This window comes from Sebastes fasciatus, chromosome 17 (genome assembly GCF_043250625.1).
Source record: "Sebastes fasciatus isolate fSebFas1 chromosome 17, fSebFas1.pri, whole genome shotgun sequence".
In the NCBI taxonomy this organism is placed as follows: Eukaryota; Metazoa; Chordata; class Actinopteri; order Perciformes; family Sebastidae; genus Sebastes; species Sebastes fasciatus.
Window position 1 is genome coordinate 10594462 of NC_133811.1, and position 24327 is coordinate 10618788.

Here is a 24327-nt window from a genome sequence, read left to right on the forward strand (position 1 = left end):
CTCTCTTTGACCATTTATATGAGTGTGTGTGTGTGTGTGTGTGTGTGTGTGTGTGTGTGTGTGTGTGTGTGTGTGTGTGTGCAGTGGGCTGTTCTTTCACAGTGTTGTGCACCTCGTCCCTGAGTGTGACAGGAGCAGATGTTAAACCCAGCGCCGGCCGCGGGGCTTAGAACACAACTCCCATCAAACAAAACTATTTCCCCCTCTGGACGGTGGCTCTGCAGGCCAGTTCAGCTCTTTATCCAGCGTTCATTCTCTTTGTTCATCATAAATCCTCTGCTGATGCCAGAGAAAAAATAAAACAGGCAAATGTCAACCCTCAAGCTGGGACAAAAAGTTCCACTTATGTTACAAAAAAGGCAGATTTTTTTTTTCTGTTCTCATGGTGACGCCTTCTGGCTGATTGGGCTGTCACTAAATCTAGGTCGCTGTATGGTTTTTGACATACAGTACAGGTGTCGGTAGACTTGTCGTGGTAGTCGGTGTTACCGGGGTTACTCGGCGGTCAGGCACAAACCGATTACAATACGTACCCACCGCCGTTTTGCAATTTTTTTACAGAAATAAAACCCATTTAGTTCATTTTGGCGTATCAGCGGCGTGTTATCAATGAATAATGACCCCTGCGGCCCCGCAGCAAAAGCTGGATCAGAGAGGCCAGTCACACAGCCACCCGACGGTAAAGATCAAAGTAAGCAGGGTACACATATTGAGCGCCGTCTTTTCTTGTAAAATGTCCGGTGTAATCACTAACACCGGTGTTGTCACAAGTTTATTAACCGATGGGAAAATGTCCTCGCCGTCACATCCCTAGGTGCCGGGGATGATGGGTAGATTGAGCAGCTAGGATTAACAAAGTGTTTGATAGAGAAAAGGGAGCATTTTCCTTTAAGTGTCCAACTCAAACTTTCCTCTCATCTGTTCCGGAGAAGCGCACTTTGCACTTTTCCATTACTTTCCTAACCTCGTCTGTGTACAGCCGCTGTAACCCCCGCGTGCCAGTTTCGGGGAAACAGCAGGCCGGGGTTTTGAACTAGCAACCCGGTGGCCGCTGGGAGGGAGCATTACCCTTGGTGGCGTGCAGGTCCAGACCTCTTGGCAGAGCGTTCTGACGGAGAGCAAACACATGTAACCAGTGGGAGTCGGCCCATCTGTCTCTGTCTCCGTCTAGCGGCACGCACACACACACACACACACACACACACACATTCACGCACACAAATCCTTAGGAAAGTGAGACATGAGCCTGTGTTGGCAGTGACAAACGAACTGCACGGCGAGGGAAAACCAGTTAGAAGATGAAGTGACCAATAGATCAGACAACTGAGACTCTCCCTTTCTCACTCGCTCTCTCGCTCTGTTGTTCTGCTTTCTCTCAACCCTCACCCTAACAGGAGCTAGGTAGAAACTTTTAAAGGGTCAGTTAACTCAACTGACCCTTTACTAAACACATCTTTTATCACTTATATCTCTGGTGGTAACCAGCCATGCAGTTTTTATTTGCCCAGGTTTTGAGATATCCATCTCATTTCTGCTTATGTCCCAACGGAATTGCGAATTCGGAAGAGCCACTGGTTCCGTGGTTCAAAGTTTTCATTGGTAACATTTTTATTAGGGCTGTCAATCAATTAAAATATTTAATCGTGATTAATTGCATGATTGTACATAGTTAATCATGATTAATCACAAATGAATTACACATTTTTTATCTGTTCGAAATGTACCTTAAAGGGAGATTTTTTCAAGTATTTAATAGTCATATCAACATGGGAGTGGGCAAATATGCTTGCTTTATGCAAATGTATGTATATATTTATTGTTGGAAATCAATTAACAACACCAAACAATGACAAATATTGTCCAGAAACCCTCACAGGTACTGCATTTAGCATAAAAAATATGCTCAAATCATAACATGTCAAACTGCAGCCCAACAGGCAACAACAGCTGTCAGTGTGTCAGTGTGCTGACTTGACTATGACTTGCCCCAAACTGCATGTGATTATCATAAAGTGGGCATGTCTGTAAAGGGGAGACTCGTGGGTACCCATAGAACCAGTTTTCATTCACATATCTTGAGGTCAGATGTCAAGGGACCACTTTGAAAATGGCCATGCGAGTTTTTCCTCTCCAAAATCTAGAGTAAGTTTGAGCGTTATTTAACCTCCTTTGTGAAAAGCTAAAAATCGCAAGTTGCGTTAGAGAAGTTAGTGGCCATCCATCCATCTTCAACCGCTTATCCGGGATCGGGTCGCGGGGGCAACAGCTCCAGCAGGGGACCCCAAACTTCCCTTTCCCGGGCCACATTAACCAGCTCTGACTGGGGGATCCCGAGGCGTTCCCAGGCCAGAGTAGAGATATAATCTCTCCACCTAGTCCTGGGTCTTCCCCGTGGTCTCCTCCCAGCTGGTCGTGCCTGGAACACCTCCCAAGGGAGGCGCCCAGGAGGCATCCGTGCTAGATGCCCGAACCACCTCAACTGGCTCCTTTCGACGCAAAGGAGCAAGGACTCTACTCCGAGTCCCTCACGGATGACTGAGCTTCTTACCCTATCTCTAAGGGAGACGCCAGCCACCCTCCTGAGGAAACCCATTTCGGCCGCTTGCACCCGCGACCTCGTTCTTTCGGTCATGACCCAACCCTCATGACCATAGGTGAGAGTAGGAACGAAGATTGAACGGTAGATCGAGAGCTTTGCCTTCCGGCTCAGCTCTCTTTTCGTCACAACGGTGCGGTAAAGCGAATGCAATACCGCCCCTGCTGCTCCGATTCTCCGACCAATCTCACGTTCCATCGTCCCCTCACTCGCGAACAAGACCCCGAGATACTTAAACTCCTTCACTTGGGGTAAGGACTCATTACCTACCCGGAGTAGGCAATCCACCGGTTTCCTGCTGAGAAGTTAGTGGCGTTAAAACAAATTTGCGTTAACGTGTTAACTTTGACAGCCCTAATTGTTATTATTATAGGTTAATGGTATGCCCACCCATTTGAAATATTTCAACTTTGTTTCTAAAGAAAGACATCTTAAGTCCGGAAACACACAACATACTAAAGTTACTACGCAGGGCTCAACAATAAGGATTACCCGGGGCAAGTAAAAATTGACATCTGGCAAGTAGATTTCTGATCCACTTCCCTGAAGTGAAAAAAACATTGACGTTGAACCCTGCTATGGTTTTGTTCCTAGGCTGGACTTTTAGTTATTTATAACAAATGTCAAAATTATGTTGAGTAAGGTTTTCTTACTTCTGGAGCAGATTTCTTTGGCAGGTAGTCTCTCTATAGAGAAAAAGTCAGCCAGAGGCGTGAATCAGAGTAATACGTATCAAATTCAGACAGCTCCATTGTTGGAATTTAGGAAGGCCATAGTCGCTGAATTCATCCAAAACACAACCGGAATCTGAAAGTGAACTGATGTAAATTGCTGAATGTATTAATCCATTTCCTTCACATGTTTCAGATCAAAATGTAGTTGACCTCGCTATATACTGTATGTTTTTTTATATACCCAGGCTTGTACCATCGACTTTGATCAAAGAGGTAGTTATTTTCAACACAATTGTTCATCTTTTGTACTGATGATTCACCTGCAGGCCTTGAACAACTGAAGGTATCTAACACCTTTTTCCAGAGACAATAGTTGAATCTACAGACATACTGTGCCACATTCTCACAGGGTTATTTCTTTGATAGAAAGTAGTTTCAATGCTGCGAATACCACGAATGAAGTTCCATTCACCTCCATTGTGTTAGTGATGTCTCACAACCTGAAAAGAAAAATTCATACTGGCTAGACAACTAAATGAGAAAATTCGTTTTTTGGTCAATTGTGTGAACCTTTTTATTTCAGTGGTTCAAAACATATTTTCCTTGAAAGGAATCAATATATTTGCTTCATCTGAGTCGGAGGTAGAAGGAAGTTACCCCTTTTATTTTTGCAGTCTGAGTAACATGACGTCATATCCATTCCGTATACGTCAACCGAAATAAACCGCTTTTTGAAAGGCTAAACGCCAACAAATATGAATTGAAGCAGAATATTTCTACTACTAAGTAGAAAAAAATATATTTTTTTGAATAGTTTTATATACAGACTTTTGTATAAATTATCCAGCAAGTGTGTTATTATGATTTTAGTTATACATGAGCAAATCTAATTTTGACAACCTCAAAGCAGACGAATCCTGGTGCGCTCCCTGTGATCTTTGACGCCACTCCAGGTTGGGAACTACTGCTTTAATTGATCACTACACCGCGTCTATATATATACTCTCATTCTGTTATTCCTTATGGTGATAAGGATGGAGAGATATGTGTGTGCATGTGTGTGACAGAGAGAATGAAGGGGAAAGAAAGTGAGACACTGTGAATGTGTGAGGAAAAGGCGGCAACGGCTTCCACCTCGAGCGGGCTTCATTACCATGCATCTGTCAGAGCGCAGTAGGTCTTGTTGCCAATGGCAATGTGGAAGGGAGTTAAAGAGCATCAGCATCTTTTTCTCTCTCTCTCTCTCTCTCCCTCTCTCTCTCTGTCTCTCTCTCGCTGTCTGTCTGTCGCCACCGTCTCTCCTCTCTCGCTTTCTGAGCGAGAGCAGTTAAACACATCAGCATGTCTGTCATCGCTCTGGCCTCGCCGTCTGCAGACGCCGACACAGTGCAGACAAGAAAAGTCCATTATCGCTTCCCTCAGTGTGACTATTTATCTCTCTCACCATCTCGCCCTGTCACTCGCAAACCCACCCACCCACCTACCCCGCTGGCAGCCACACACACACACACACACACACACACACACATATCCCCCCACACACACACACACACACACACACACACACACCAACCAACTAGGACTGTGACGGGCAAAACATTGCATCACTTGTCTTTCTGTCTTTCAGTGAGAGATGCTGACACCCCACTTTTCCAAAAGGGGTATATGTGTCTAAACGTACTGTGTGTGTGTGTGTGTGTGTGTGTGTGTGTGTGTGTGTGTGTTGAAACTGACTGAATAATGCTACCCCTTCCCCCAGCAACTATTATCCATGTGTTCTTTGCACAAGACATTTAACCCCGAACTGGCCCAGCGGGGACGCTCAGAGACCGACAGCCGAATGGTGCTTGTAAAGAGCATGCTCGGTTGAGTTTCCCTGGACAAATATAAAAAGTTAGGAGAAATGTACAGAGTGGACTAAAAAGCTCAACATTTTGTTGTTATATTTCCAGGAGTAAAATGAGAAGATTGGTATTAAATCTCGTGTTTGTGGGTTTAAGTAGGAAGCTAAATTACGAAACGTGTTTAGCTAGTTCAGCATACAGACATGGAGGCCCGAGGAAAACATCAAGCCTGGCTCTGGGGGAAAAAGAAAAGCATCTCATCAACTCTGCCTGTCCTTTTTAAAAACGTGAATACAGTGGAAACCACTTTTAGTGATCAGTGAGCTTATATGGATCAAAAAGCTTGGGATAGAGTCATTTTTATACACATGCTGTTTAAATCATTCACTTATAGTAATCAAGTAGTCCTCTTGCAGTGTTTGTTTTTGGTCTTTTCATACATTACAACATATGGAAAAACATTTTGAAACTACGGTAGACTAATTGAATTTGTGTTTTGTTTTTTACTTTACTCCCTTGATACTTCTCCATCGTCTGCTTTCCGGCTGGATACCTGAGGCTGATTTGGCGTGCTGGTATCGTGACGGGAAAAGGAAAGTCATTTTCTCTGAATAAAAAATGGATGTGCAACCTGGAAAGCACCTGTGGTTGAAACCGCCCTCGTCAAGTGGATTGATAATGCCTGGTCACGTAATGCCCCCAAAGTGAAACTTTGCCGATCCTAAACCGACTCTACGGCACACATGCAGACCGGCGCCTGTCTTCCTCCATGCCGCTACCGGGTGAGAAAACGAAGAGCCCTGGCAAAGGGGCGCCGTTCTGCATGCACGCTCGTGCTGCAGTGTCGGACAAAAACGGCAATTCCTGGTGGTCCTTTTCATTACTTTGTATTCATGTAATAAACATACAAATGTCAATTAAATGGTAAACTGCATTAGAAATGATGCACAACAACATCCGTCTACCAAATGTCTGGTGATTTCGAAAGGCAAAGTTGTTGCTAGAATGGCAGCGAGAGCGGCCGCTAACAAACTTACATGTCCTAGATTTTGACAGGCCAATCACAACCGTTTATCTACATGCATGGGGATGTATGGAGGTGCCACGTGAGGATAACGCGCCGTTACTGGTCCACGTCATCTAGGACGCGGCTCCGGGGAGAGAGAGCCAGGAGGGAGCCGGAGATTCTGGAGGAATAAAAGCTGCGACTGCAAGTCACATTCTGGAGCTGTTTACTGGCGGTATGAGAGCTACGGGATTATTTCAAATGTTTAAACTTTGAACTACAGTAAGAGTGAGTGACCCCTGTGTGTCTGTTGGCACGTTAGCAGAGGAGCTGTAGCAACAACAGTTCTGTGCATGTGTTTCTGCTACCAGTATTTACAACAAGCACACAACTTCTGCATGTCAGCGCCCCAATATGAAGGGCCGTCCGAAAGACTTTGGATTGGTTCTTGATCATTTCTATAATTGTTACCACCCAGTTTTAGTTAGTTGGTCTTCTGTCTGTAGTTGAGCAAAGCGTTTAGAGACTGACTTGTGAGTCTAGCATGTATTTGTCATTTTTTATTTCTGTTTATGTACAGGTTAAACACAAAATACTTAATTAAGTTGAGGTGTTGGTGGCCGTACTTTGTCTTGCAAGCTGTTTCTTCCTGCTTTCAGTCTTTACGCTGAGCTGACTCCAGGTCCATACAGAATGCAGACACATGAAAGCAATCTCACTAACGAAAATAAAGCCGATAAGTGTATTGCACATAGTGTTGGAACTGTTTTCTTTCTGAAAGACTTCATCTCATGAACCAAGTCAGATGAGTTGCAAATTGAGCAGCTTTTTTCATTTCCCCCTGGTTGCTATGCAGATGTTGATCCGACTTCCAGCCTTCAGACCTTGAAACAAAATTCGCAGCTTTGTACTTTTAAGACTATGAATACCTTTGAAAAAAAGGCAGCTCTGGTCCGTTTCAGTACTCCAAAGTTTTTTCCCTGGACAGTTTGGACTTTTGGCTATCCATCAAAATGCGTTGGAGGGAAGCGCTCGCTTGCTGCGGCCCTCATTTTAACTACAAAAACCCTCTTTAACGGCAAAGCCAGCCCTATTTTAGCTGCTGTCATCTCTTCAAACACCCCCTCCCGCCGCCTCGCTCCAAGCACTTTGTAGTGTTGAGGTGGGAGCGCCGCGTGTCTAAGTGGAACGGTTGACTGGTCAGGCAGGACGAGGTGTCGGGGAAAAAGGCCCGTCCTATCAGGTAGAACCTCCATCAGCGCTGCAGGGACCTCTTGGCTTTCAAGCCTCCAGCACACTGACAGAACGCTTTAAGGAGCTCTTTTAAAGTGCAAGCTATCTTCTTAAGCTGAGATGGAGAGAGACCTGCACACACACACCAGGCAGTCTGTCACGAGTCCAAATGTACAGCGATGTACTAAAGTGAGGCTGATGTAGCCGGGCCGGTGTAGGAGTGAGGTGGAGAGAGGTGAGATTGGAAGTCCCGCGGCAGGAGGAAGTAGGAAACTAACTGAAACGAATAACCAGAGGGATTTTTTTGTGAATCTTTCAGCAAGAAATCAACAGGAGGAGAAACTTACATTGAGAAAATGATGTGTTGAATAAAGTAGCTAATATAAATCTGATGCATATGGATAGATATTTGAGAGACATCAGGTTATATAATTAGACATTTCTCACCTGTTGTCTCGGTGTTGGCTTTGTTCAACGCCGACAAGGCCTTGCTACACTATCAAGAGACAGTTTCTTTGGCGGAGGATCTTCCTCTATGGCTTCATGTCTATAATAAAATCCCCTGTCTGCACTCTTTGGACTCTTTAATTTCCATGCTGAAATACACCCTGAAGGAAGCCGTGTTGTCTCCGCAATCGATGCACACCCCGGCGTGTTGTGTTCCTCAACCAGCATTTACTCCCGTATTTATCTACATCGCCAGACCCAGCTGCGGACCGCTGATTGGTTTTGCTTGAGTAATGAGCACAATCGACAGAAAGTACAATTTAATTAGGATCCGCGATCGGCGACGCCGAGATGGGAGATACTGGAACAGGACGGGGATGGCGATTAATGGAACAACGCCTTCCCAGTGTTCCATCATTGCAATCTGATTTATTAATTACCCATGGCGGTGGGGTTTTTCTCTCGCTCGTCATGGAAATTGGCAGAAGAGACACTCACAAAAGGAAGGCAATGCTTGATATCACGGGGAGGCTCGTCTTCCCTCTGTGTGATGGCGAGCTCTGTGACTCATGGCGGGGTTTACTTGAATGAGTGCTTGAAAGAAGGAATGATTGACAGTTTAGTACAGTCAGACTCCACCAAACATGGCTGACCTCAAACACACCCGTGATTGGATTTTTCTATATATTTTTTTTTTGTAGGTGGAGAGGTCAAGGGGGGTCGTGTGATTAAATGCCGCCTGCTTTCTGCCTCCATTATGGCAGGTAGTGACATCACAGCAACGGGACAGTCGGAGGGAAATAAAGAATTAAATCCCACTTTAATATCCAGCTGCTCGATGCCTCTGGCAGGGATTAGGACCAGATTACGCTCGAGTGCTCCGTGCGTCCTCTGCGGCGTACTGTATATCCACAAACACAATTACTCAGGCAGACAGGCACACAGGAAGTACAACACGGCACGCAGAAAGATGCAGCACGTTCAGGTTCACTTTTCTTGTTGCCGTCTGTCTTTGTGTTAAATCAAAGCTGAAGCAGTGTTAAAGAGAGGCAGACCTATAGAAGTCACACTTTTCATTGCCCTCTCCTTGGTTTCCTCCCGAGGTCACAATTCTCCCGTATTTGTCCCGAGTTATGACACATTTTCACACTTTTTTTTTTCTTTTTCGTTATCTACTGTATATCGTGTATTAGCCCTACTGTTTCCACCTGGATAACAACACAGCTACACCAATGTTGTTTCCTGACATGCATGTGACACGGAAGAGAGCTGCTCGCGACACAATGTGGTTTGAGCTGCCATCAAGCGCACATCACAGCGTGCAGTGGCCAAACTTGGGCTTTGCTCGACTCAGCGAAAAGCCATCACAGCGCAAGCCGTTAGAAATAACGGGTTTCAGAGCGCGGTGGTGCCGTGGTCGCATTGTGTCTGAAAGGGCCTTCAGTGAGTGAGGGAGGGAAATGGAGAGTACTAAGAGAAGGAAATACTCAGCAGGGGCAAAAAAATTAATGGATGAATGAAAACTGATGTATACTAGTTCACGCCAGAGGGGCAAATTATTCTGTATTTTTTTCCTGATAATTAAAAGTAAATGTCAAAGTATTTAACATAAATGCTGTTGCAGTGTTCTTAATATTTTACTATTTTCATTCTTTAAAAATCAGCCGGAATGGAGGAAACAAAGTCTCTGAAACTCAGGGTGGACCCCCAGATCCTGACGATTTGGCTCCAAAAACCTCCCTATTTTTGAGGTCTCAAGGTTGGCCAGCATGATAGAAGCTTTATATACACTTAGACATGCATGTCCGCTTGCAGACACTTATTTATTGTGTGCAACTACTGTATATTCCTCGTGATTCAACACTGTACCTGTCTCTACACAAAAATCTCAAACAAACCCACCAGCCTTAAATCTTTTATTTTGGATGTTTCCAATAGTGTCTTGCTGTCAGTGAAGTTGACTGACACCTGTTGGATGGGATTTTGGATGTTTTGTTTTACAACGAAGTGACTCCTTGAAGAGTCAGCGCTCAAAGCTTACAACTATTTGCCTCTGATGCAAATTGTTTGCAAGAGCCAGAAGAGGAACTGCATATAGCACACAATGAGAATGAATCACCAATGATGTGCTGCTTGTGGGTGGCAAATTGTGCCGACCGCTTTGTTTGAAATTTCAAAAGGCAAAGTGCCGAGCATGCATGAATGCATTCTATTGGACCGCATTTCTAACACTGCGGATGAGTGAGCTGCCACCTGCTCACGCTAACAGATACGATGTAGTGGACCAGTCTGTCAACTACTCTGTGTGTGTGAGGAAAGGAAATCCATGCATCTGTTGGTTTACTTTAATTGTGCAGTGACAAACCGAGGACACGACATGATTAAAAAGCGGTAAAACCAAGGGGATACATCTGAAAAAGACACAAGTTACAAATGTGTGCAGCTAAGAAGAAACCCAAGGGGCTTATTAAAACTCACCGAAACAAAGAAATCGGGGAAAGCAGTAAGAATAAAGTTAAACAAAATTACCCAAATATTAGTGTCGAAATAAATCAAATGAATGAGGCAGAGGCATTTTTAAAAGACAAACTGAAATTAAAATGTATTGTTGCAAATAAATCAGTACATATATCATAGGTTTGTTTTGACATGTACTTATTTATGGTCAAAATTGTAATGACCAAATAGAGAACATTTCAATTTTATTTATTTGTGGTGATAGCATCCTCCAGAGAAAAACACTCATTCTACCACCACAGCAAATTAAATTCTCAAATTTAACACCTTCCACAAAGTTTCTTTAAATATTCATCAGTTCCTTTTTAAAATCCACATGAATCACTCTTCACACCGGCATAAATTAGATCCACCACAGCACTTATCGAAAAAGAAAACACGTCACTTTTAAAGCTGTTACTCCGAGTTTTTCCTTCTTCCAAAAACAGTGGTGAAGAATACCAGGACCAAAAGCCATGCAGGCAGGAGGAGAGTTTTCATTAAAACAAACTTATGACTGGTGTGTTAACTGCGTGCCAAATTAATCAGAGCACACAAGGCCAAATTGCCTCCTAAGTTACAATATGACTGGTTGCTGAGAAACAATGTGGCATTTAAAAGGCTATTTTTTAAACAGATTCCGGCGCAACGCTCACTCCACATAAAACACAGCGGGGCTACATTACACCACTTCCAGCAAACTGAAAACAATGAAGGCAAAACGGCATCACCGATCTGTTTTAACCAGATATTCAACCCGATCTCATGGAAAGACATATAAGTAGTACGACATTACAAGGACATTCCACATGTTATGAAGACACATTAGCCTTTTCACATGTCGTTTTTAAGCCTCTTTTGCATGCCATTTTTACACCACGCAACAAAACTACGGTAACGTCCGCAGTCAGGTTTAGGCAACAAAATTTAAGTTTAGGAAAAACATCATGGTTGGGCTTGAAATAAGTACGTAAACTAAGTAAAATACATACGGAAACAACGTAACAAAAGTACGAAAAACACGTCACAAACATTACTGACGTAACTTCAAAATAACAATACTTTGGGACATGAAAACCTGTCTCGAAAAGCGGTCTCCTGGTTAAAAGTCCTGTGTTTATTCCCAGCCGCCATAAGCAGTCTCTCTCACTTTTAATTCTACATCACTAGCTCTGAGTGTAGCATATTTACACTGATGCATTTACATTGCAGTCAAAGCAGACTACATAGCGTACAAATGAGACGGCAAAAGCAAGAACGGCGTTCTTCTTTCATGCGAAATGACTTGCGATTGCCGTGTCATTCATGCGCCATTTAGTGCTTCTGGGCTGGAATATTTTTTTGGTCTAGCTCAGCTAAAAACACAAAAACACTGAATCCGTCAGCACGTTATTGTAACCGGTACCGACAACGTTATCTTCACTTCACCTGTCTGCTCTGCTCCGCTCCGTGTGTGTGTGTGTGGAGAGGCCAAGTCCTGCACTCGGTGAAACACGAGAGCAGAGGATATTAATGATTGTGTGAAATTTTAGCAGCAGCGCTCATTAATGAATACAGGGGAAACACTGCTGTGTGTAGGCAAAATCACAAGATCATGCATTCCAAAAAGCAGCACCACAAATTACTCACTAACACACGCCTTCCTTTCCCAAAACCGCCCTCACTACTTCCATCTCTCTCTCTCTCTCTCTCCCTCCCTCTGCCTCCACTGCAATGCAAAAGACCTTGATGTCTCTTTGAGGGTTTGCCACGGCACATTTCCACGGCAAATCTAGCGTGTCATGCCTGTGCCAGCATTGCCAAGTCCTCATCATTCATCGAGATGACTCACAAAGCAAGGCCGAAACACAAATGCCTCTGCCATCGAAACCCCCCGGAGAGAAAACATGTCTTTATATTAGAAGAAGAAAAGGGAATGGATTCGCACTGATTGGCCTCCGCTGCCTCCCGACTGAGTCCACTCTGATGATCAAGCCTTGAGCAGGTGTATCAAACGGCGGCCTTGTGGCTCGGATACGAGGGGAAATTGTTTCACAGATTGTGGGAAATTAATTGTTGTCTCTAATTACCTTCCTTTGTGTTCATCTGAAAGTTCCACATGCGGAAAAAAACGTCACACAAAAAAAAAAGATTAATGCTGCAGAAAGTCAACGTGACATGTGATAAGTCACCGACTTCCTTGTTAATGCTGGTTCCTCAGAGCAAAAAATAAAAAAATAAAAAATCACCAACCTCTTTCAGTACTCCCTCGTATTCCCCCGAGGTGACGAGAATTCACATCCAGCAATGATCACGGTACAAAAAGAGGCGGAACTCATATTTACAGTGATCAAACAGGGTGGCAAACCAGTCCCTGAGGCATGCCATCTTCCACCCACTCATGAAAACGCACCTCGCACGCTCACACATAGAAAACGTACACACACTCTGAACCTCAAGCCGGCTGAAGCAACATTTGATTTGAAGTGATGGAAATGCAGGAACGCAAGCTTGTAATCCTGTAAGGGTGACTCCGGCGCGTTGGAAAATGGGTCCCAGTGGCGGTGCGGCACTGGCTCAGGGGCATTGGTAAATGAATCTGTCTGCAGTCACGCAGCCAAATGAACACGGGGAAGCTAAGTAAGAGAGCGGCGGGTGCGGCAGTTCATTTATGAAATGTATTAGGATTTATGAGGCAATGAAGTGTAAAGGTGCTTTATTACTCTCCCACCGCCGTCAGTCCACCAAGACGGAAAGCAGAAATGACACTCTAAATGTTTCAACTCCTGTTTTCTTTCCTCCTCTCTAATGGCAGGAAACTGGCATAATGAATAATATTCTGGAGTCAATTTTGCAAACTTCTCATATTATTTATTTATTCATGTTTTCTTTCAGAGAAGATCTATTTCTGTACAGTCTTTGTTTAGCCAATATCCGCGCTATGTTGTTTATGGAAAAGCTACCCACATCCCTAAAGGTCAGACTATCGCTCAGGCCAAAAACACACCACCTGATGCCATTTGCAGAGATACACTCATAGACTGTATATAAGAAGTAGACGCAGTCACCGTGACTTCACCCATTGGTTTGTGGGCTGTCGTTTTGAAGCCTCAAGTTCGGCATTTTAGCCGTTGCCATGTCGTTTTTTTGCAACCAGAAGTGACACAAGAGGGTGGAGCTAAGTACAACCGAACACTGAATAAGACGTTTTTAGGCGACCAAAAAGGTTATAATTAACTTTCATGAACTGAAAATACACCGTGAAAGGGTTAAAGTTGTAAGACGTAAACAAAGACAACTCCCAGACCAGACAACGCCGTGGTAGCGACCTGTCAAAACATTGCTTTATGGTCTATTTGAGTCTAAATGGGACCATAATTTACTAAATGAACATCATGCTGTATTGAAGAAGACTTAAAACTAGCGATTGAGACCATAAACTCATGTTTACAATGTTTACTGAGGTAATAAATCAAGTGAGAAGTAGGCTCATTTTCTCATAGACTTCTATATAATCATGCAACCAGAGGAGTCGCCCCCTGCTGGCTGATGGAAAGAATGCAAGTTTAAGGCACTTCTTCATTGGCTTCACTTCTCAGACCAGGAGGTAGCCCACTGGATACACTGTATGCTGAAAAGCCCCCATTAACATGCTACACTGTGACTCCTGGTTGAACCAATCCTGAAAGCTGACCAGGTGTGGAAAGAGAGAAAATGATGCTGATCTCCAGAAGCCATGTCAAGCAGAAGGAATGAGACGATCTTGTGTGAGTATTACCCATGTTGTGGGGACATAAACCTGTTTACACAGTCACATTGTGGGACTCGCCTTCCAAATGGGGACAAAATGCACGTCTCACAACGACAATCATTATATTTTAGGGTGAGGACTTGGTTTAGGGTTAGGGCAAGGTTAGGGCAAGGTTTAGGTTAGGGTAAGGATTAGGCAAGTAGCAGTTACAGTTAGGGTAAATCTGCAGGAAATGCATGTAAGTCAATGTATGTCCTCAAAAGTCATGAAAACAAGACTGTGTGTGTGTGTGTGTGTGTGTGTGTATGTGTGTGTGTGTGTGTGTGTGTGTGTGTCACTGCATTTTGTTATTATTCGATAAGCAGCTCGGAACATCATGACATCACATTATTCTGTGACATCATTGCATCAGAATTCCGAGGCATATAGGTTCAATACACATAACGGAACTCACTAGTTTAAACAAAACTGAAATACATTGCCGAAAAATACGCAAAACAGCTCCGAATATATACTGTGTTTACCGATAAAAACACAGTTGTTCTTTGATACAGACATTTAGTTTTGACAGAAAGCAAAAGAATGACTCAGCCGGAGCAGTCCGACGCTCTCAAGGCTATGAGTGATAACTTCGCAGGCCGCCGCCGAGACAACGACATCTTCTTCAGAAAGTACAGGAACTTCTTCACCGAGAATCAGGAACTCCGTTACAACCACGACATGAGCCAAGTAAACAAGTCCTTGCACGAACGAAATGAGGCCCTGGAACGTGAAGTCCAGGAGCTTAAAAAAAGTATGCGTGATGTCGAAGAGACCATGAGGCATAGTCTTGAAATTCAGCAACAAGAATTGCAGCGACTTAAAGTTATTCTGCAAAAATTCAGAACCTATGAATCCAACTACAATGCAAAGGTGGGAGAGAATGAATCTTTGCGCCAGCAAAACAAGGCCCTGGAACTTGAAGTCCAGGAGCTTATCAAAAAGTTGGGTGCAGAACAGACCACGACACAGAAGAACTAGAAGTGCTCTCGGAGAGCGCAGACCTCCGCCAAGGCAGGTTTCATGTACGTCACGGAATCCTTCAAAAGATTCCTGAATCCGGAAATCCAAAATAGAATCCAGAATCCAAAATCTAAAGGATTGTTCGTTGTGCCACACTCCACCCCTCCAAAAAATGTCATTCAAATCCACCGCGAACTTTTGGAGTAATCCTGCTAACAGACAGACAGACAAACAAACAAACCAACCAACGCCGGTGAGAACATAACCTCATTCAAGGCCCTTGGCCTAGGCAGTAGTAATAAAAATAAAAAAAATTATAAATTATTAAGTTCACTAATTATTTTACAAAAAGGACCTGAACATTGTTTTGATAAATTACAGCATCCTCGTTCTCCTCCCCCTTCCCCCGTGCCGTGCATCAGCCCATCCAGATGCTCTCCACATTGTTTTTACTGTATGTTCATACGGCTTATGAGGCGCAGCGCCAAAAACGCTGGGGCTGTGCAGTTACGAATCACCATTATGAATCTCCCAGAGAGAAAAAGAGTGCCTGCAACTTGTGCCGGTGCGCAAGAAAAAGTCACAGTACGCCATATATGTATTTATGTACAGTATATATACAATCGATTAAAATATTTAATTACGATTAATTGCACGATTGTTTTTCAATTATTATTATAGAACTGAGAGTTTGGTGTAATAAAATAATAATAAAGTCAATTTCCTATTACATTTTTTTTTCCTAAATGACAAGTTCCACACTTGGTTTGAGTAGCATGATAGTCCACTGTTGGTAATGTAGGAATGTGTGTGTGTGTGCGGTGTGCGCGCACACACACACACCGCACACACACGCGCCGTGGGACCGAAATGTGAAGAGTGGTTTTGCTGGTTCAGTGCATCCTGGTTGAGATCAAAATCACCTCAAACTCGTGTGAATAAGGTCTCCAAGGAGGGTAATGGAGAAAAGGGCCAGCTTGGTGGTTTATGGACTGTGTGTATCCATGTGTGTGCGTAGATATACTACATGGATCTTAACAGGATCTCTTCTCTCGCTACTATGTGAATCTCAGCAATCTTTTTTGGTGATTATTCTGCTCACTAATGGCAGAGTTTTCACTGCAATTTGTGTCACATTTTGTGTGAGTTTGTGTCATCTTCTAATAAAATGTGGTAATATCTGGACTCTATTTGGAGGCAATACACAATCTTGAAGTAAGTTCTGCCTTAGAAGACAACTTCAGGGGCCCTAAAGTCCCCCGAGGAATAACCTGCAAAAAATCAAACTGATCGAAGTGAAATTGTGCACTTAAAGGGAAAATTTGGCACCTTATATGTGGAAGTCCAATGGCGCATGAATGACACGATAATTCTTAAGTCCTTTCGTGTTCAATAACAATGTCGTTCTTGCTTTTGTAGTATCAATAGTACACCACGTAGTCTGTACTGACTTCAATGTAAACGCATCCGCGTAAATATGCTACACTCAGAGCTAGTGACGTAGAATAAAAAGTGAGACAGACAGCTTATGGTAGGTGGAAGGGGAGGTGGATGGGTCCAACAAACACAGGACTTTCAACCAGGAGACCCGTGTTTGTGTCCCAAAGTGCTGTTGAGTTATTTTTAAGTTTCGTTAGTGACGTTTATGACGTGTTAACCGTACTTATGTTAAGTTGTTTCCTTACATATTTTATTTAGTTTACGTTCTTATTTTAAGCCCAACCATTAGGGGTGTGAATCACCAGATGCCCCACGATACAATATTATCACGACACTTAAAGCTGCAGTGGGTAGAAATGGAGCAAATGTGATTTTAAAAAAAACGTTTTTTTATAAAATGGTCACTATATCCTGACAGTAGTGCATGAGACAGGGTGGGGGAGCGGGTGTGGGGGACATAAACCTGTTTACACAGTCACATCTATTGGGTTTATAGCGACTGATAACGCCTATTTAATACCATGACAACAGTCTAATTGGCTGCGCGAGATGCTAAACAGTGAAGTTAACATCAACCACGACTATTTCCAAACCCTAACTAAGTGGCTGTGTTGTCTAAACCTAACGTCCTGTGAAAACAGAAGTTTATTTTGAAAGGACAATATACATATAAAGAGCGTATACTGTAAAGACACGCCGTCTCTAGTCCGTGCAAAAGTAACGCAAGAGGGGTGTGTCGGTCTTCGATGCCGATGGGCACTGACCAAGAGGAGGTATTTGACGAGTTGGGAGTGAGAATGTGTTAGTCAATACAGAGCAAAATCTCTGAGAAACATATGAATCTATGAATCTATGCCACGAAGAATTAAGGCAGTTATGAAGGCAAAAAAGGGTCCAACCCAGTACTAGTAAGATGTACCCAATAAAGTGGCTCGGAGTGTATGAAGGCCATCATTAGCTGGTGTGAGCTTTCTTCGACATTTCGTATGCCTCCCATGCCGTCTGGCCTCTTGACTTCCCACCCAGTGGGGAGTATTTCATTAGCACCCAGTGAGAGGAGCACAGAGAAAGGAGGAGTACCTGACCCAACACTCACACCATGAAGATGCTTCCAGGAAAATCACAAAGTCTGCTTTTCTTGCTGTTCTTCCCTTGCACACCCAACAGCTGTGAAGATAACGGATGGTGGCGATTGTTTACTACGGTTATTAAGCGACAGCTTACACACAGCCCGACACATTTGATCATTTAATGACACCTAATTATCTGACCGCCTAATGTTGGGTTTCTCCGGGGTCAGGTTGCCGCTGTTTGCCGTTTGCCGTGCTGAGAATGCTTTTTGGAAATACGGGGTAATTATTGGCGAGAGCCGCTCTCTCATTAGAACCGCTGTGTATCTGAGCAGTGCAGAGAGAGTGAGAACAAAATCTAATTATCGCCCTCTTCTCATCCAGCCCTCTGAGACATCAATACTCCATTATAGCACCTTGTCCCCAGGGTGCAGACTAACTCTGACTTCTACACGTATGCTGTGTGCATGTACACATATACACACACCTGCAACGCATGCAAGTCATTAAAACTTTGTGTGTTTTATTACATGTACTTCAATAAGATACGGGAAGGCAGCTCTAATTAATAGAATTTGAAAGTTACGTGCACTGTCTTCCTGTTTTTACATATTTGGACGTAGTATTTGTAACAAGGGCTTTGCTGCAAGAACTTTGTTAAATTACCCGGATTTATTTGTTTTTACTTACTCAGTTGGTCTCTGAACTAAATGATGTGCCCCAGAGGGTTACAAACTATAAGACTTACATTCAGATATGGGTCATAAGGGATTCTGCCCTCACAGGAAAATAAATGCGAGAGGGCTTCACTGGGCCAGATGGAGCTTGACGTGGAACAGCAGTTCACGGTAAATGTATCCTGTACACTAATTTTTCAGAAATAATAAAAACTGCCAGACTGAATTTCGTGGAGGGAAACACTGTCAGACACTGCTGCTGCTACCTCGTCTTGGTTTCTTCGAGAGCGCTCATTGGCTGCGGCGTATCAGAACATGTCATCATCAATCTCTCTCTACATGACAGCTGCAGATTGAAATCAGCGTGATTTAAAAAGACCAATATATCTCAAGCTTGTGTCAGCTTGTGTGACGTTAACCTGCTGACATGTAGCAGGTAGCAGTAACGAGAGTCGGCACCACGTCGGCTTTGAGGTGATTATCTTTGATCTCGCAGACTTGTCTGGGAACGCTAAATCCAGGCTTTGTTTCTTCTACGGTAGGCTGCTCCTGGCCATACGGCTCAAACTGCTCAAGAAGCACAATTTCTGCTCTACACTTCAAGACCTGTCTCGAGTGTAGGATTAGTGCTTGACTGGTGACAGTAGATTGTTTTGTACTGTAGTGGTGTTGCTGTGGCCAGTAATGAAACGGAACTCGAGAGTTAAGCCCGAAAGTTCATCCTTGACCTTGGAAACAGATCTTCACTCAAGGTGATCTCGAATGCTGGTGAAACTTCTCCTGCTCAGAGCAGAACAGCATGTTAGCGAGCAGGAGCATAGATGGAGGTGCAGCAGATTTCGGGGAACTTCAGGCCAACTGGTACAGGGAGTGGGTGATGGGAATCCACCCCACATTAAAGGAGAACTATGGTTTCTTACAAGGTTGATTTTATTTTTGTAGTTCTGGACCAGTCTGTTCTCACAAACAAGGTGTATGAATGACATAATAGTTCGCAAGGCATTTAGCGTGTAATAAGAACGCCTTTCTTGCATTTGGCGTCTCATTTGCACGCCATGTAGTCTGGACTGACTGCAATGTAAATGCATCCGTGTAAATATGCCACGCTCAGAGCTAGTGACGTATAGATAAAAAAGTGAGAAAGACGGCTTGTGGCGGGTGGGAGGGGAGGTGGATGGGTCCAAAAAACACATGACTTTCAACCAGGAGACCGGTGTTCGAGATCGGTGTTTTGTTTTTAGTGACATTGTTTTGTCGTTCCATATTTTTTTCCTTAGTTTACGGTTTTTGAAATCACAGACAAATGATGCTGTTGTCCTGCTGACAGGGATGTTAGATCAGAAGACGCCTCTACATGTCGTTCTAGACAGAGAGCACGGACAAAAATGGTTTATCTGAAGGACTTGTAAAAATCATGATAGAAAACTCGGGCTGTCAATCGATTAAAATATTTAATCACAATTAATTGCATGATTGTCCATAGTTAATCACGATTAATCGCACATTTTGTATCTGTTCAAAATGTACCTTAAACAGAGATTTGTCAAGTATTTGATACTCTTATCTGCCCAACAAGCAACAACAGCTGTCAGTGTGCTGACTTGATTATGACTTGCCCCAAACTGCATGTGATTATTCAGCACGGGGGCTGCATAATGGAGAACTCTTTTACTACCAAGGTCATTAAGACATGTTATTACACGGCTGTGTTGAATACTCGAGTCTGATTGGTCAATCACGGCGTTCTGCGGTCTGTAATTTCTGTATGACAGACTGTTGCTATGTATAACAGACCGTTGCTATGGGCGCGGCTCTGATGTCGGGCTCTGGCGAACCATTTTTGTATTAAAATATTGATTTCTTAAGTAAGTAGCTGTGTAAAGCCGGGTCATTGTCGCCGGCTCATTGTTGTGAAATAAATCCCCTTCCGTGCGATGAGAGACCCCTCCGCTTCACGTCGGGGTTCAGCATCACCCTGTCAGGGATTCTTTCTCAACAATGACCGGCTCGCTATATATTATCCCTTACATATTAAAGTTACCCGTTTTCCAATATCATAATAAAGTTCTCAAGAGTTTTTATGTGACATGGTATGAATCTGGATATATTCTGTTTCTTATGTCTCACAGCAGTGCTAACAGGTTGAGAGGCCACAAAGGAACTAAAATGCATCTTTAGATAAACTTCCAACCCACCGCTTATTGTTTTACCTCAGGCACTGTGTCAGCCCTCTCATGTCTGATGTTGAACTTGGAAATGATAAGCGCAGGGTAAAGACTGCCGGAAGAATGGAAACAAGTTGGGTAGGAGTCTGTTTTTCTCTCCCACTCGGCACTCGAGCGGAGCTACAGTAGGTGGGCGTTTTTCTCCGACAAAGAGACGGAGTGAGGGAGATCGGCCAGGAGACAGGGAGACGTGTGGAGGGGAGGGCGGCGGGCTCAGTGAGGCAGGTGAAAGGGAGGGAGGGAAGGTGGAGTGATAATTCTGTGTTGGAGACGGCGCGTGGGGAAGAGAGAAAGGTTTGCGTAGGGAGGATATATTACATGCAGTTCCATTAGTGTGTGTGATGGTGCTGAAAGGCTGCGTCCTGGTGCTGTTGACCGTGATGATAGTGGGAGTTGAATTAAACAGTCCCTGTCAGGCGGCGCTGGTCATATGCAGGGCTGGTATATCAAAGAGAAACACACAACTCCTCTTATGCAGCCGTATCACAACACGTGAAACCAACCGAAGCCTTTGTTCTGGTTTACTGACGGAGAGTGTGCTCAGCACGAGACCTACTCGGAGATGATGACACATGGTAATTGCCTCTGTAGGGTGTACAAATTTACACTCAGCGCTGTGTGGGCACAGGTAATTGCTTTTCACATTACCACCTCAATAATAGTGATAATGTAATAATCACTAGATGATTGTTACATATTGTAAACTTTGTCACAAAACATCTCTGAAAAGCTGATGAAGTTAAGGACTTCATAACTTACCAAGACTGGAAATCTAATTGAATTCAATTCATTGTTTAAATTTAATTAAGTCTTAAATACACACTTTCAGTTGTGCACTTTGTCATTAATTGAACCTGGATAATTTTTATGTACGTGTGTTTGATTTGACAGTGACCTCTAATCCATTGATACTAGGACTGTCAATTGATTAAAATATTTAATAGTTTAGCTTAGTTTACATAGTTATTTTAAGGCCAACCATGATGTTTTTCCTAAACCTAACAAAATGGTTTTGTTACCTAAACGTAATCGCCAACGTTTCACGCCAGCGACTTGGCGTTAAATGACACGCGAAAAGCCGTTTCACAACGTTGAAGATTGTACATTCACTGTGCCGCTCCCGCTCTTTTTGACTCCCTAGCTCTCTCGACCACCTCGCTCTCTTTTTTTAACTAGTTGATAAACCTGACAAGAAATGTATTGATTCTTGTGGCGCGCAGTACTTCCTTATTTTGTGAATGATGTTGTACACAAGGCAGAAGGGCAATTTTGTTTCCACAGTGTGCATACCTCTAAATCATAGATACACTGTCGTAGCAGCTCCACGGTAAGGATTTCATTTACAGCTGGAACTAACGTGCAAGAACTAAATTTAATCCCTAGTTATTCTGGTCAAAAGACATTTCAGCCTGGAGGAACTTTTTCTTAGTTCTATGAACCCCCCTTTTTTTATTGTGTCCGCACTGCAAGAACGAGGAACAATCGTAGTTCTTAGAAGGCCGTTTTGAGGGACTTTGTTAGCTCCTATTTCAGAGTAGGTACTCTCCCAGCACAAGAGGAACCGTGAGTGATGTAAGTGTACGGTGATTGGTTGAACACGTGAGCCAATGCAGCACCGGTAACCACCATTTTTAAAAAACACGCCGTCTAAACAACAAACACAAAACACAGACAACAGCTCATAACGATAAAGAAATGGACCGACAGTGAAGTCCAGAAGTTAACTTGTTCATGAGCACCCACCCACTGGACCAAAGAACAAGTGAGAGCCGCTGGTCAGCGAGATAACCCAAAGGCTAACCAGTAACATTAGAACAAAGGCTCACCCAGTAGCACAAAGACTAACCCAGTAACGTCACACATCACAGTGCTAATGCAAACAGAAAAAAGTCCTCTCAGGGAGTCCCCCAGAACTGTTTGGTCCAAAAATCGCTAAAGACCAGCATAGTTCCTGAGTTACTCAAAAGGTTATTGGTCCACTAGGAAGGTTCCTGCTGTGGAAACACCTTATTTAGAGAGACATTTTTGTCTGACATCAAGTCTCATTATCAGAAAGTTATTATACTCCCTATTACAGGGTAATCATAGCACACTGTTGTTAAAGCACTGGTGAAATCCACATGACCTTCTCTGAGATCAGCATGAAAGATTTAGATTGGCAACCTCATTTCTTTGTGTTGCACGATTTAATAACCCTTTCTTCTTGCTCCGCTGCTGCCCTTGGCAAAAAAGAAGAAAAAAAAATCGGGTCCAATTGTTTTCTCCGTTGCCTGATTTCCACCGCCGAGTTGATTGTTTATCACTGTTGTTTGAACCTTATTCACCGCAGAGACCTTAGGGCTCGCCGGAAAATGGACCGGAGTCATTGTGAATTGTGCAAGACAAAAGGCACACTGATCAATAGTGGTTTTAAGTGCTGTAAGTCCAACCTACAAGACATATTGATCCAGTTGCATGTCTTGTTGGTGCACTTGTGCATGAAATTCATTGTGTTACAGCAGCCGTCTTTTATGCCCCTCAGGTTACTTTACTCTCGGTCTCTCTGTTTACCTTTAACCAATGTAAATGAGAACGCACAAAGGTCAATTAAGAACCGTTGATCAATGCCGGCTGTGTGCTTATGGTTGTAGAACACGTGGTACGTATTGTATTTTGTTAAAAGAACCAGAGTATTAATCAAGATGCTGCTCCATCAGTCCGTAGATTGCAGGGCGAGCTGCAATGGAAAATCACTCCTTACCCAGCCACACATGTACTGTAGGTATTGAGTGGTCCTCTCAGTTCATCTGTCTGCTGAGTTGATTGGTGAACTGTGACCACATTGTTCACAGAGACACCTGGGATCCTTTCAAAGGCCAAGTGCAAAAGACAATATGAGAGGAGAAAATAAAATGAGAACAACAACATACGTGGGTTCTAAATGCCAAAGTGATATTTATGTTGCGTTTCATGTGTAAAATGCTGAATATAAGAAGTGGACGTAGTCACCGTGACGTCACCCATTGGTTTGTGGTCTGCTGTTTTGAAGCCTTGAGTTTGGTATTTTTGCCGTCGCCATCTTGGTTATTTACAAATAGAAGTGACACGAGAGAGTGGAGCAACCTAACGCTAAATAAAACATTCTAGGCGACCAACACATTTTTAATTAACTTTCATGAACTGAAAACACATTATGAAAGGGTTAAAATTGTAAGACGAAAGCATAGACAGCTCCCAGACCGGACAACGCTGTGGTAGTGACCTGTCAATCACAAGGTAGCCACGCCCTAAAGCATCCCCTGCTTTATGATCTATTTGACTCTAAATGGGACCATAATCAACTAAATGAACATCATGCTGTATTGAAGAAGACTTGAAACTAGCGATTGAGACCATAAACTCATGTTTACAATGTTTACTGAGGTAATAAATCAAGTGTGAAGTAGGCTCATTTTCGTATGGACTTCTATACAATCTGACTTCTTTTTGCAACCAGAGGAGTCGCCCCCTGCTGGCTGTTAGAAAGAATACAAGTTTAAGGCACTTCAGCATCGGCTTCACTTAACAGACCCGGGGATAGTTCACTGGTACAGACATAGCCTATAGGTTGAGTGTGCACAACCATGTTTCTGTGTGTATAAAGTTGGGTGCTGCTATATCTACAGTATGTAGAATAGTGTTTTGGGCTTAGTATCAAACAAGCTAGCAAGACTAGTAACCTAGAATAGCAAAAAGTTGAAAGAAAACTAATAATACTGAATGGGCAAACTTTGGGCTAAAGCTAGCAAACTGTATTGGATATATTTAATCATTTAATATATTTCCAGGATGTTAACTTGACAATACCTCTTCATGCTTTCACAGGATTAATACAGATGTAATTTATGACAGGCCAGTTTCTAGTACAG

At 43.3% G+C, this 24327-nt stretch overlaps 1 long non-coding RNA gene across 3 annotated transcripts in view; it reads right to left on the reverse strand.

Annotated features, from left to right (window-relative positions):
- Nucleotides 1-11793, reverse strand: part of LOC141754321 (uncharacterized) — a 77356-nt gene extending 65563 nt beyond the window's left edge. Inside the window, exon 1 of one of the 3 annotated variants that reach the window (XR_012590598.1) lies at nucleotides 11725-11793. This is a non-coding gene — a long non-coding RNA (uncharacterized LOC141754321). The remainder of the gene's footprint in view (nucleotides 1-11724) is intronic. The other 2 variants (XR_012590599.1, XR_012590600.1) reach the window with 2 other exon arrangements.
- Between the last annotated feature and the right edge of the window lie 12534 nt (nucleotides 11794-24327).